Genomic DNA, 13,316 nt, shown 5'->3' on the forward strand with positions numbered 1-13,316 from the left:
TGATTACTGTAAACCAAGATTATTTTTAGAAATTGAAACGAGAAAGTTTAGTACAGTAGATCGTAGATTTTACTTTTTTTAAAATATTTTATTGTTTATTCTTATATTGTTTCTATTTTCTTAGGTTTGGTTCTGGAAATGCCATGTTTTTACATCGTCAGCTTCTTTCTTCTCCCGACATTTTCTTCTACTTTTTCAGATCATCGATCACTTGTGTTCTTCATCTACTTTTTTTGGTTTCTTTCCATCTTTCCCTCAATGTCGGTATGAAGAAGATAATTTCTTATCCTGACGTGTAAAATCCAATTGGTCTCAATTCATATGATTTTGGTGAAAAGCATCCTATTTTCTCCTACCCAATTTAAAAGGTCGTCTGTTACTCTCACCGTGCATTTAAATTCATTATGTTCCTACACCATCACATTTATAAGCTCTCTAAACATTTCTTTTCTAACTTAAGTAATGTCCAAAGCTCTGAACCGTACAGTCCAATATCCCATATGTAGCACTTGACCAACTTCTTTTTTAGTTCTATATTTAACTTCCTAGTTAAGAGTTAGGGTACAGCTGGGTAATTCGAATAGGCGGGGAATTTGAATAATGTTAAGCATTTTGCCAACTGGAGTGGAAACGCGGCTCGCCATGTTAATGAACTTGTGGTGAATTTGTAGGTGGTGATTTACAGAAGTCACTCTCAGAAATACAAAATATTCCTGCGCTTCTGAAGCCTTTCACGGTTTTTTGTTTGCTGCAAGGCAAGAACGAATATGTCTTTTTTAGGTCGTTATAATTTTCAACGTTTTCCTAAAGCTTTCCTTATTATTAACCAGAAAAAATGAAACCGCTCTGGATTATATTCGTATCGGTAACATGTGGGGCATTGATATACTATACGCTGGCATCAGCTAATGAGCAGTGTTCACACCATGTTGTGAATGACATATTCGTCGACTGTCGGGCAATTTGGATAATTCAAAACGGGGCAATTTGAATACAAGTAAAATTAGAACTATAGGCCTACTATTTTATATGTTTGTCAAAAGCGGGAGCTTCTGGTGTTAACAAGGAAACTGCGAATTCTTATTTTCACTTACTAGGAAAATTAATGAACGAGTATGACCTAACCGTAAACCATCCTAACCGTATTTATAATATGGACAAAAGTGGACTTCCTCTAAATAACAAACCTCAAAATCCTTGCAGAAAAGGATAGAAAAGAGGTGATAAGTTTAACATCTGTTGAGCGCGTGGAAAATGTAATGATGATAGCCTGCTGCAATGCCAGAGGGTATATTGTGCCTCCTGTAGTACTATATAAGGCGTACGCCAAAATCCGGACTTTAAAAAACAAAATCTCACTCACAACTTTTGTCCTTAGAGTTCTACCAAAGTCATGAAGTCGAAATGCTTTACCTACCTCCACACACAACGCACGTATTACAAACACTGGATCACTCTGATTTAATGCCCTTAAAGTCAATTACCACCAAGAGTCAACTATATGGATTCACCAAAACTTGAGCTCAGTGACTAGTAAATATCAGTTCTACATTTTGTTCACTGGAGCCTGGAAGCGGACAGCTTCTGTTGGACCGGCAGTTAATGGGTTTTCATGTACCGGTATATACCCCTTTAGTCCACAAGCTATTGACGAATTTCGATTCCCCCCTTCGGAAACGTATGGCCTTGTTGCACATTTTGAGGAGCAGTCTTTTCGGGAAGATCTTAACACGCGCCTTCTTCTTCCGGTCATGGCTCTCGAAACTTTGTCCCAACGAATCCCATCGATGAACCCATATAACAAGTGCTTCCCAGCCAAGAAAAAGTTTGTATGCAGAAGAGACTTCGTGTCACAGGGAAATCATGACACTCAACTTCTTAAAATATTTGGGCAATGAGAATTAAAATATCAGAGCAAACACGCAAGCATCGGGTGCAACAAATCCAATGACACTACAAGAAAGAAGAGTGCTAACACAGAACCTGTCAAGAAACAAACAAATGAAAGCTCGAAAGAAACTTATATCCTCTACCCCTTCCAGTGACGAAGATGTAGGCCTAAGTCTAAAGATGGCCTCAGGTAATGAAAGTCAAACATACAGTTGCTGTTTTTTCTTCTTAATTACTATTCAGAACGTTCTGCTAGAAAGGGACACTGGATTCGTTACCAGCGTTGTAAGGCATGCTTCCACAAAGTCTGTGTCGCTGCAGAAGTTCGAAAGCAGTTTATCTGTTGTCTTGTCGTTAAATACGAACGATGGAAGATGAATTAATTTATTACGGCTCTTTACCTTAGACAGTATTCCTAACTTTTTTTTTGTGTAGGCCTACATTCAAAAAAGATATCTACAGGTGACGCACATTTACAATTTATGTACTTCTTTTCATTCAAAACTAGATTATTTCAACTACCGTAGAATTTGCAATATAACTATTAAATAGTTTATACATTATTTCTATAAGACTTGCTTATTTTGTTGGTTATTCATATTACCGCACTCGTTATTCAAATTGCCCCTCGCATTTACGTTTTTCGAAATTTCGGCCGAGAAATTGAATACCCAAATTTCACAATGATGTATCTCAGATACCATCTTAAGAACAAATTGTTAAGTAATAGTAAGATTCAAAGTTTTTGTTCACAATTTTCTATTTGAATACAAATTACAGTTTCTGAAATATATGGGAAAATGTCTGAAATTATTAAAATTACTCCGCTATACCCTATCTTTTGTTGATTCAAGTCTCCTTGGCGCAGATAATTCTTGACCTTATCTATTTGGTGCAGTACCCGTCTCTGGTCGAACTATTTCTCAAATATTTGAAATTATCTATCTCTTCAGGTCGAATGCCTTTACATCTAGGTTTATTGCTCGATCCCAACCATAAGCAAAATAGTAGAATGCATACAAAATATTCTGCTCATCTTTATATACATTTCCGCATAAACAAGACATCTGTTGAACACTTATTCTACCATACTAGAAGTTTCCCGATGCTTGCTGTGTAGTAAACAGCCAGTTAATTACAGAAATAACGACAAATAACATTCTGGGCTTCAGTGTCATTCGTCACGTCAATCTCTGTCATGCCAAGAACTTAAGCAATTTTTGAAAAAGATTGTAACTCCTAAGGTCAAGATCTGAACAATAAGGGATTACTCCATAATCTCGTGGATTAAGGCTGCCGATTTAGAGTGAGGCCAGCAACCTCATTCTGTAAAAAATCAGCTTGTTCAGAAACATTCAGAGAAGCCTCGAATAATCTGGCAAAACCTCAGATTGATATTTGGCAAAATTGAAAATTGGCATGATCTCAGCAAAGTAAAATTAACATGAAATTTGATACATGGAATATAGGAAGCCTTTATATGGTAGGCGAGTTGAAACCAGTAACGAACGAACTAGAAAAATGTAGGGTGGACGTAGTAGGAGATCAACAATTTAGATCGAATTGAAATGGAACATTGAAGTGTGGAAATTCTACGATTGTTACGGGGAAGAAAATAAAAATCACCAACTATGAACATATTTTTCGTTCACAAACGACTGATATCAATTAAACGGGTTGAGTTTGTTAATGATTGATTTGTCAATAATAAAATGGGAAAATTCAAATAACAGATCCGAATGTTACAGAACCTAGCTGAACATAACTAGAAATTGTTGTGAAGAAAATCGCTTTAAAGAAATACAAATGGCCAAGTAAAGAAGGAATCCGGGCTGTGCAAATTTTAGCTAGAGAGGAAAATCGTCTAACAAGATACACAAACTTATTAATCTCATCTGGGACAAAGAGGAATTACACAAGAATTGCAGGGATCAATAATTGTTCCAATTTACAAGAAATGCGACAAAGCTGTTTCTAATAATGATCGAGGCATCTCTCTTGGGTTAACTTCCTATAGAATCCTCCTAAACATACTACTAGCAAGACTAATCCCATACGCAGATGAAATTATTGGAGATGATGAGTACAGATTTAGGCGAAATCGATGAACTATCGACAAGATATTTACTATTAGACAAATACTCAAAAAGAAATGGGAATACAATAACCCGGTACATCAATTATTCGTTGATTTTAGAAAGGCAATTACTCTGTTAGGAGGGAAACACTATACAACTTTCTTATAGAATTTGAAGCACAAAAAAAAACTAGATAGATTAGTTAAAATGTGTTCAAATGTATCTCAAATTAAAGCCGGAATAGGGAACTTCTTGCCCACGAGCTTCCACGTTAAGAATTCCCCGAAACAAGCAGATGTATTGTCGCCGTTATTTTTCAACTTCGTTGTAGAGTACGTTATAAGGATAATCACAGATAACAGCAACCGTCTGCAGCTGAGTGGTATTCACTAGATTATACCACATGGGTATGTAAATCTGACAGGGACAGATATCAGAACAATAGAAAGAAATACTGAAGTTTTATTAAACGCTTTCAGCGACATTGGTTTAGAAGTAAATGTAAAGAAAACTAAATACATGGATGATCACCGAGATCATAATAGTATAAAAAAAAAAAAAAACAAAGCCATATCCACGAAGAAATTAAATGTCGACTGAAGGCAGGGAATTCGTGTTATTGTTCAATTCAAACATCTTTCGTCTTCGTGAATTCTGTAGAGAAATTTGCAGCTTAAAATATATAATATGACTGTATAGTTGTGAAACATTGGGACTTAATCTGGGGAAAAATACATACTGAATGTATTTGAGAATAAGATCCTGAGACAAATATTCGGACCCAAAAGGAACGGGAATTGAGAATGGCAGAAACTCCATAACGAAGAACTTCATAATTTATAGGTTTACTTTGGGTAATCAAGTATAGGAGGCTCAGGTAGGAAGGTCATGTGGGCAGAATGAAAGAAAGTAAGAACGTTTTCAAAGTTTTGACTAGAAATGCAATCCAAAAACGTCCCGTAGGAAGACTTAGGCGCAGATGGGAGGACAAGTTGAAGATTGATCTCGAAGAAATAGGAATACAAATTAGAAACTGGATCCTTTTGGATAAAAATAGAAGTCAATGAATAGGTTGGGTGAACGCGGCATTGCCATGGAGTTCGTTAATTAGTTAGTTATGAATAATGCTACTTATCCATAAAACAAAGCATTTATAAAGTAGCTAGTAAAGCATTTAACATGTTGCTGTACTTTGTAAGATAAAATTGAGTTATTTTTTTGCTGCTACTTATTGATAGCTAAGAAAAATTTCAGAAGGTAAACGAAATGTTTTTTATCGCAATTTACACAATTCAAATGCTTTTTTCTCTTCATAAATTTCTTTGCTTACAAATCTCATTGATCCTGTATGTTTCAGAGCAGTGTTTAGATATACTTTCCCTACCAAAGTTCTAAAATACAGCTATATATATATATATATATATATATATATATATATATATATATATATATATATATATATTTGTGAGCGGTATATTTAGTTTCATTGTCTTTAAACAAACATTGTATTGCAAGAAAAAAATGATTCTTAAGCAAAGTTGTTTTCACAGTTTAAATATTTACGTTACTAAAACAATTTTGGTGATTTTAATACATAAAATGATTTTCTATCAGTAGAATTGTCTTTCGCCCTCGTTAGTATCCCAGAGGACACCTGGCTTTTACCATTCCGCCAACACGCGTAATATTGTTCGGTGTCAGCGGGAAACATTTTCGCTGTACGTGTTTTGTCCTTGATATTTTCTCATTCGTTTCACACACCCTATCATAGTTCACCTTGCTAACCCACTTGTTCCCATATACCTTCTCCATATCCTAGGATAAGTGTGGCCGTTGAATCCCTTACACCATTGAAAGGAAATATAGCTGTTCATATAGCATGCATATACTGAGGAATCCGGCTACTTTTGCTATCTGATAAGAGCACCGCGCGGTGAAAGAAATTTAAAATTATATTGAGGTCATTTCAAGAGAATCTACTACAACGCCCATATACATTTCGTCTTTGTATTAAATATTATCACTCATTTGAGAAAAGGCACAAAAGCTTCTTGGCTTTCGTTATATATATGTAATTGTAACATTTACATACGAGGGAAATGAATACGCTTTTGATGCGCCGCCTGTCTCAATAAATATACACTGGTTAAAATGGGCTTCCTTCCTACATTCTTTACACTGGATAAAGCAGCAAACTATGGTTTAGACCATCCCTTGATCATATCCTGGATCCGCGGCTATATATATGTGACCTCCAATTTCAAATACATATAAACGTACTTTATTCTTAAATAAACTCAAATGTTATCTATTAAAGATCACACGCCTTCCGCTCTTGTGACTATTTTTACACAGCACAGGTACGTAAAATTATTACCTTTCAGCTGTTGGTCTATTCTCCTTTGAAACCTCTCCAAGTCCGTGAACGCTTGTTTTAGATAAAACATTTCTGACAATCGCCCTCATACTGACAGAAGAGCTTCGAACTATCTGTAAAAGCAAAGAGAATAATAAGATAAAAGAAATAAAATATGAAAATACAAAAACACAACTGTAATATTATTTAAGATTTATTTCACATGGATAGTCGGAAAGGTATCTTCACACTTACCTAACCAGAGTTGACAAAATGTAAGGGTTGTACGCGGACTGTATTACGGACAATTCAACATTACTTCATTTGTGTGGCCTTCTGTACTATTATGTGTAGGCCGAATCCTTACGATCTATATTGATATTAATTATTAAAATAGTAAACGATTTTTTACTAAATGGAAGAGAAAAAGATAAGTAAAACATGCTACTAATGAGGCGTTCGAAACTATAGGCGTAGCAATATATATATATAGGGGAGAGAGAGATTGTTATATACTTCCATTTCGTGCAACACACCTTATATTTCTGTGGCACAAGAGTGACTTGTCATGTTTTGATAATTATACTATCAATAACTAGTACAAGGTTTCATGTCTTCTTAGTAAACATACTGCATACTGTATCGAACATTTCTTCTAAGTGTTGACTCATGTGTACACTTTTTACTGAAATTAATAACTAACTGAACGCAGTACTTTATATGAAAGGAATATTATTATGTGATATATTTTAACGTCCATTACGAAACCTATTTTGAAGACCTTAGTAGACACATTTCAATTGAAATGTAATGCTGGGAACACAGTTCAAGTCTGTTGCTAAATATACAGTATGTCGGAAAAATAACGGAACTTTTTAAATTAAACAAAGCGAATTAGGTATTTTATCAACTATAGTTTTTTTGTTCAAAATACATCAGTTAATAATTAATAAACCACTGTACAGTGAGCCACAAAAGTTCTTGATGTACAAAGTCCGTGTGTTAGGCAACCGAACTTACGCCCGCTCCAAGGTTAATTACCCCTGGTAGAGTAGAAAGAACAGCAGCATGAAGTTTGCCCCACCTGTTAAAAGAACAAATCATAAAGAGTGTTTTTGTGCAAGAGTGAGGAGAAGCGCTGGCTGACGAAATGACGAAAGTTAGTCATTGGATACTTGTACTTCAGTAAACAGCACAATACAACAAAACAATGTACGGACACCAGAGGATGAGGAAATAAGAGTCAGGGGATTTAAATAATCTTATAATTAACTCAAATGAGGGAGTATAAACAAGCTAACTTACTTCAAATGACTATACATATATGCGTATCAAGTAATATATGGACAGAGTATACAGTATATGTAGTAGGTCATTTTTTTATAGTAAACCGTGCGCTAAGTATTGAAACTGTTAACAGTTGTTCTACCTGCAAATCAATTAAAGCATGGATTGATCATTCGAGGGAAGAGCCCAGCCTCCAATAAAAATTTTGGGGGTCTAACAGGGCCTGATCTCCTTGGTTCCGGCGCCACTGATTGATATGTAATATTTCGAAAGAAGAACTTACCCGATTTCGTTATTCGTTAAATGACTTTTGAGAACGCTAAATATTGGTATGCAGTAATTTATTTGTAAATATTAAAAACGCAAAATTAGATAACACTGAAACGAGTTGGAGAACTTATCCGTTCTAAGCGTACTTCCCTTTAGGTTGCAAATATAACTGATGGTCACTGATTTGTATAGTATTTCTGAAAATTTAAACATTGAGACACAAGGAGAAAATGGGAGAGTATAGTGGCAATAATAACAACTTAAAAATGCACGAAATTAATGGATAATATCAAATATAGAAACATTAACAGAAATTACTCTGGAACTCGTTTTCTCCATTCATTTTTTCCCTTTATTTTCAGGACTACATCATCACTGAATATCTCCAATGGAGATTATCTTCATTTAGCAGCATGGAACTTGAGCTCAGCCTTGTAAATTAAACATAGGAAAAAGTCTAAACGGAGAGGACGTGAATCGAACCCCGACTGGAAAATGAGGAATTTTGCACGCTAAACATTCAGCTAAAGCCTTACTTACTTTGGGCCGCCTAAATAAAGAGTCTTTTCCTATAGCTTGTTTAACAGCTCAAAACAGTTGCTTGTTTATAATCAAATAGATTGGCAAAACACAGGAATATCAGAGCATTATATCATTGTATTCACTAAATTGTCCACATTGTAGTTAAAAAAAATACACAATTCCATTACTTTGAATCAAATACGGTGCGTAAATTATACACGTAAACAGACTAAAGACAAATCAGTTAACGCGTAGTAATCGTGTTTCAGTGGCGAAGGCTCTCGAGCACTAATCTGAGGGTGCGGGAAGTTTTTTTTTTTCAATATATGGAAACATTTCCTTAAATATGAAATTCTGTTTTGGAGTGCTCGAAAAAATAAAAATCAACTCGTTTCGTCACATTTTAAACCTCAGTCACATTTATTCACAATGTCCATCATTTATATACGAAGACGCTAAAATAAGGAACGTTAATATTGGTTTTAATGGGAACTGATTTCTGATTTGAATACCAATATTAAACTACACATCCAAAATGAAAAATTTTTATGCCTCTGATAACTACTGCAATATACAAGTGTATATGTAGAGAAAGAGGGCTACTGTGTGTGACAGAGAGAGGGGGAAAGAGAGACAGACATAAAGTATGCGAGAGAGATAAAACCAATATATGCTTCTATTTTTACTTACAATGTAGAAAGTTTTTGTAATTCATAATTTGGATTTTTATAAGGCGACTGCTTGAAGCGACTTAATGTTCTAAAATTTCTTTTTTTTTAAAGCTTTTACAATTATTGTCGCAAATAGTCCGATGCTTTGTAATATGTGACAAAGAATAAACGCATGGTTTTAGCAGGATAGTATCGTCTACCCCTTGCTTCTATTGATGGTATAAAACTAACGTTGAATTGTTGAGTTGAAGTAGCCAGGCTATATGAGACGTTTACCTACTGATTAACATGGAATCTGAATCGCATGAGCTCACACCGAGAATGGAACCGGGTATCTTACGTCAAACGTGCGTACGCTAATCGCTTAGCCACAAAGGAACTCGGTATAAAAATAAAATACCACATATTACCCCATATTATTTCACCGACAGATTTCTGTTTTATGATCAGTTAAAATAGTAGACCTATTTATGGACATCGTAGCAAAAAGTATATATCTTATTGCATGCGCTATACGAAACATACAATTTGCAAGAAAATACAAAATTGCAACAAAAATGGTTTGCTTTTGTTGTAAATAACCCTATGACCTCTAATCCTAATAACTTTATTACTAAGTACCACTTCATAAAGCTAGTTTGCAAAACAATTATCGAAATTTGTATTGTGTGTAACTTGAATAAAATATTAACTGAAACTAAAATGTATAAAATTATAATTTGGGAAAACTAATAAAGAGATTGCCTTGCGCGGGAGTAGAATTCAAGACCTCTGAAGAAGAACTTCAGTACGCTTACTATCTGGCCACAGACTACGGGACTGATAATCTATATTTTCATAGCGTTTTCTTTCTCGCTTCTTTTGTGTGTCAATTCAAGAGAGGAAGATATTTTCCGGGGTATTTTCTAGAGGAGGCTGTTCGTGGACTATTATTTTGAACACAAAGTTCGTTGCACAATATACTATTTATTATATTGTAAACACACAACTAAATACAATAATTGCTATGCATAAGCAACTTCACACTATGCAGTCACACACGCCACATTGACATTTATAAAGAAAACTATCAATCATCCAGTGTTGCCAAATACAAAACAAAAGAATAATGAAGTGCGGCCGAACAGAGGCTAACCAATTGACTTACATGTAACACTTACGAAGTGTAACACTCCGAATTTGATAAAATTTAACAGGTAGATACTACACATAAACGAATACGTGTTTTTTTTTTCTATAGAACAACGACTTAAGGGGGCAAAAGCCCCCACCCAAGATTTTGAATGTTGACGTTCGAAAGGCTAGAAGAAGTCTACCGAATTGAATGAAATTGTGAAGAGATATTGTAGACGTAAAATGAGGGAATTTCGTATTTTCCTGGAAACAACGGTTGGGCGGAGCACGAACCCCTCCAAATCTTTGATCACGAAATATCAAAAGTGCTCATGACAGTATGTGGAAAGTATCTAAAGGGCATAAAGAATTGCAACGAAATTTTGTGTAGTGACAATACGCAAAAATAAATGAATATGTGTTTTTTTTTATTCCGAAAAACGGTTTTAGGGATCAAAATCACATACCCAAAATTTTGAAAGTTTACGGCTGAAAGGCACAAAAAGTGGACCGAAGTCAATGAAACCGTACACAGATATTGTAGACGCAAAATGAGTTAATACTCTTTCGTATTTTCCTTTTAAAAAGTTAGGCGGGGCACAGATTCTCTAAACCGTTAATTACGAAACATCAAAATACATTACTGAGGGCGCCTTGGCCAAAATATTGTTTTGGGGGCCAAAAGCCCCTCCAAAAAAGTAAACTTTGACGTAGTAGTGCAGCAAGTAGTGGAACGAAGCAAATGAAATTGTCTTATTGTGTATATGTTAAATAAGGTCAATTGTGTTTCCCAAGTGTCCGCATCCAATTTGTTTCAAATTTTGCACATCGACAGTAAATAGAAAATAAATAGACACGTCTTTCTGTTTATGCGGAGAAACATTGTAAGGATAAAGACGCCTTCCGAAATACTATAAAATACGCTATACTGTTTGTGCTTACTGTTGATATGCCAAATTTGAAGAAATCGGATGGGGACACTTGTTGAACACGAAAGACCTTATTTTACATACATAATATCTACACACAATTGCATTTGCTTCGGTCCACTGCCACCTAACTCTTCGGTCCACCCAAACATTTTTTCTTCTTCTTTTTTCCCAGGGAAATTTGAATCACGTATTTCCTCATTTTATGTATACAATATCTGTACACAATTTCATTCACTTCGGCCCACTTCTTGCCTTTCGGACGTCAACTTTCAAACTTTTGGGTGGGTTTTTTTGCCACCTAAGACCGTTGTACCACAGAAAGTGAAATATTAAGCTATTCGTTCATGTGTGGTATCTACCTGCTACATTTTTATCAAAATTGGAGTGTTACAACTGGGAAGTGTTACATGTAAGTCAATTGGGCTTCCTCTATAATTCTAGAAAATTCACAGTAAAATATCTTCCTCTATAATAAACCATATACGCTTTCACATTCAGAAATCGGATTTACTTAGAATCCAAACTCAAATGTCTCGCACCAAAGACGGGGATGCTAATAATTAAAAAAAATCATTTTACATATTTTCTCCTTTCCTTATATTTGCTCTGAACAACACGTGCTAAATATTTTGAAAAGGCTATCCAATAATACCAAACTCAACCCCTATCCCTACCCCATTCAGGGGGTAACTTTAAAATTTCAATGTGAACCCACATTTGTTATTGCACATTTGAAATCTGCAAAAAAAAAAAAATATATATATATATATATATATATATATATATATATATATATATGATTTAAGCCAGAATGAAGGCAGTCTCTTCACGGATGGTGCTTGAATCGACACACAAAAAAGCGAGCAAGAAAACGTTATGAAAATATCGAAAATCAGGCCCGTATTCTATGGTCAGACGGTTACCGTACTGGAGTCTTACTTCAGAGCTCTTGAGTTCTATTCCTTCTCAAGGCAATCTCTTTATTTGTTTACCAAATATAAATTTTATACATTGTTAAGTGCGACTAATTTATCAAACTATATATATAAAAGTCAAACCATATACATAGATGAATAAGTGCAGTCCTGATTCCGCTTTTGTTCAAATTTTAAAACCATCTTCGTAAGAGAGGAGTGAAGTAATACAAAACAACATGGGTAAAATAACTGTGATTTTGATCGAATCCATGGTTCTCGAGGTTGGGAAAACAGGAAATACAGTTCATCCGTTTTAAATGAGAAGCCCCTCGTATTAAGCGCTTAGTATACTCCTTTTTGGGCGGTAGACCTGCATTCGATTTCCTTAGCGGATTCCATCCCATCTCGCCTAACGATTTATCATCCACTGATGTCTCCGAAATAAGAATGTCAGCCATTTTAGGCGAGATGTAAATTCCCATCTTGCCTAATCCCCTCTCACCTAAAATGGCAGTAAGTTGCAAGGGGAGAATTTCTGCACTGAAGAGGGAATTCCTGTACTAGTATTTAAACCTGAAAGTGTGCGAGAATATTTATTATTGATATTACATTGATTGCCTTTAAATTTATTGATCTTTTATTTCAATCAATATTTGCAATATCTGTCAACTACGATATAAATATATAATAGGGCCTAAGTACTATACAACAAGAAAGCATAGGGGGAAGGCGATTTGGTGAATTTAGTTCCTTTAAGTTTGTTTTGGGGATATGGAAAGTGATTATCAGACAGGAGCTAATAATAAACTGGATAGAAATATACAGGGTGTTTCTAAACAACACTGACAAAGTTTAAGGACTGATTCCTGATACCAAGATAAGACAAAAAGTATAGACAACCTGGGTGCAGAAATACGTCCTTTCGGCGGTATGACGAGCCAAAAATCTGTCGGAAAAATGCGAAAAAACAGCCATAACTCGAGAACAAAATGACGGATTGAAGTAGAAGGAAAGAGAATATCTGTTACTTTTAGCCTAGCTTTCATTAATGCACAATTCGATGGGATACAGAGATGGTGCAACGGTCACCCCAAAGAAACTGAAGAATTCCTGGGATATTTTATCAAACGTTGACTGAGAGAAATTAACTACAATTAAATGCTATAATAAAAGTCTCAGAACGTGATCCAAGTTACAAGAATATCGTTAAAATTCGAGAAAGGAAAAATGCACATATTTGATTGATCTATTTTGTATCACTACCCAATTGTCTGTCGAGG

At 35.0% G+C, this 13,316-nt stretch overlaps 1 long non-coding RNA gene across 1 annotated transcript in view; it reads right to left on the reverse strand.

Annotated features, from left to right (window-relative positions):
- LOC145679831 (uncharacterized) overlaps window positions 1-13,316 on the reverse strand; it is a 44,113-nt gene that overhangs the window by 16,489 nt on the left and 14,308 nt on the right. The window contains exon 2 of the long non-coding RNA XR_014130574.1: window positions 6,346-6,458. This is a non-coding gene — a long non-coding RNA (uncharacterized LOC145679831). The remainder of the gene's footprint in view (window positions 1-6,345; window positions 6,459-13,316) is intronic.

Source organism: Thermobia domestica, chromosome 2 (genome assembly GCF_964235325.1).
Source record: "Thermobia domestica chromosome 2, izTheDome1.hap1.1, whole genome shotgun sequence".
In the NCBI taxonomy this organism is placed as follows: Eukaryota; Metazoa; Arthropoda; class Insecta; order Zygentoma; family Lepismatidae; genus Thermobia; species Thermobia domestica.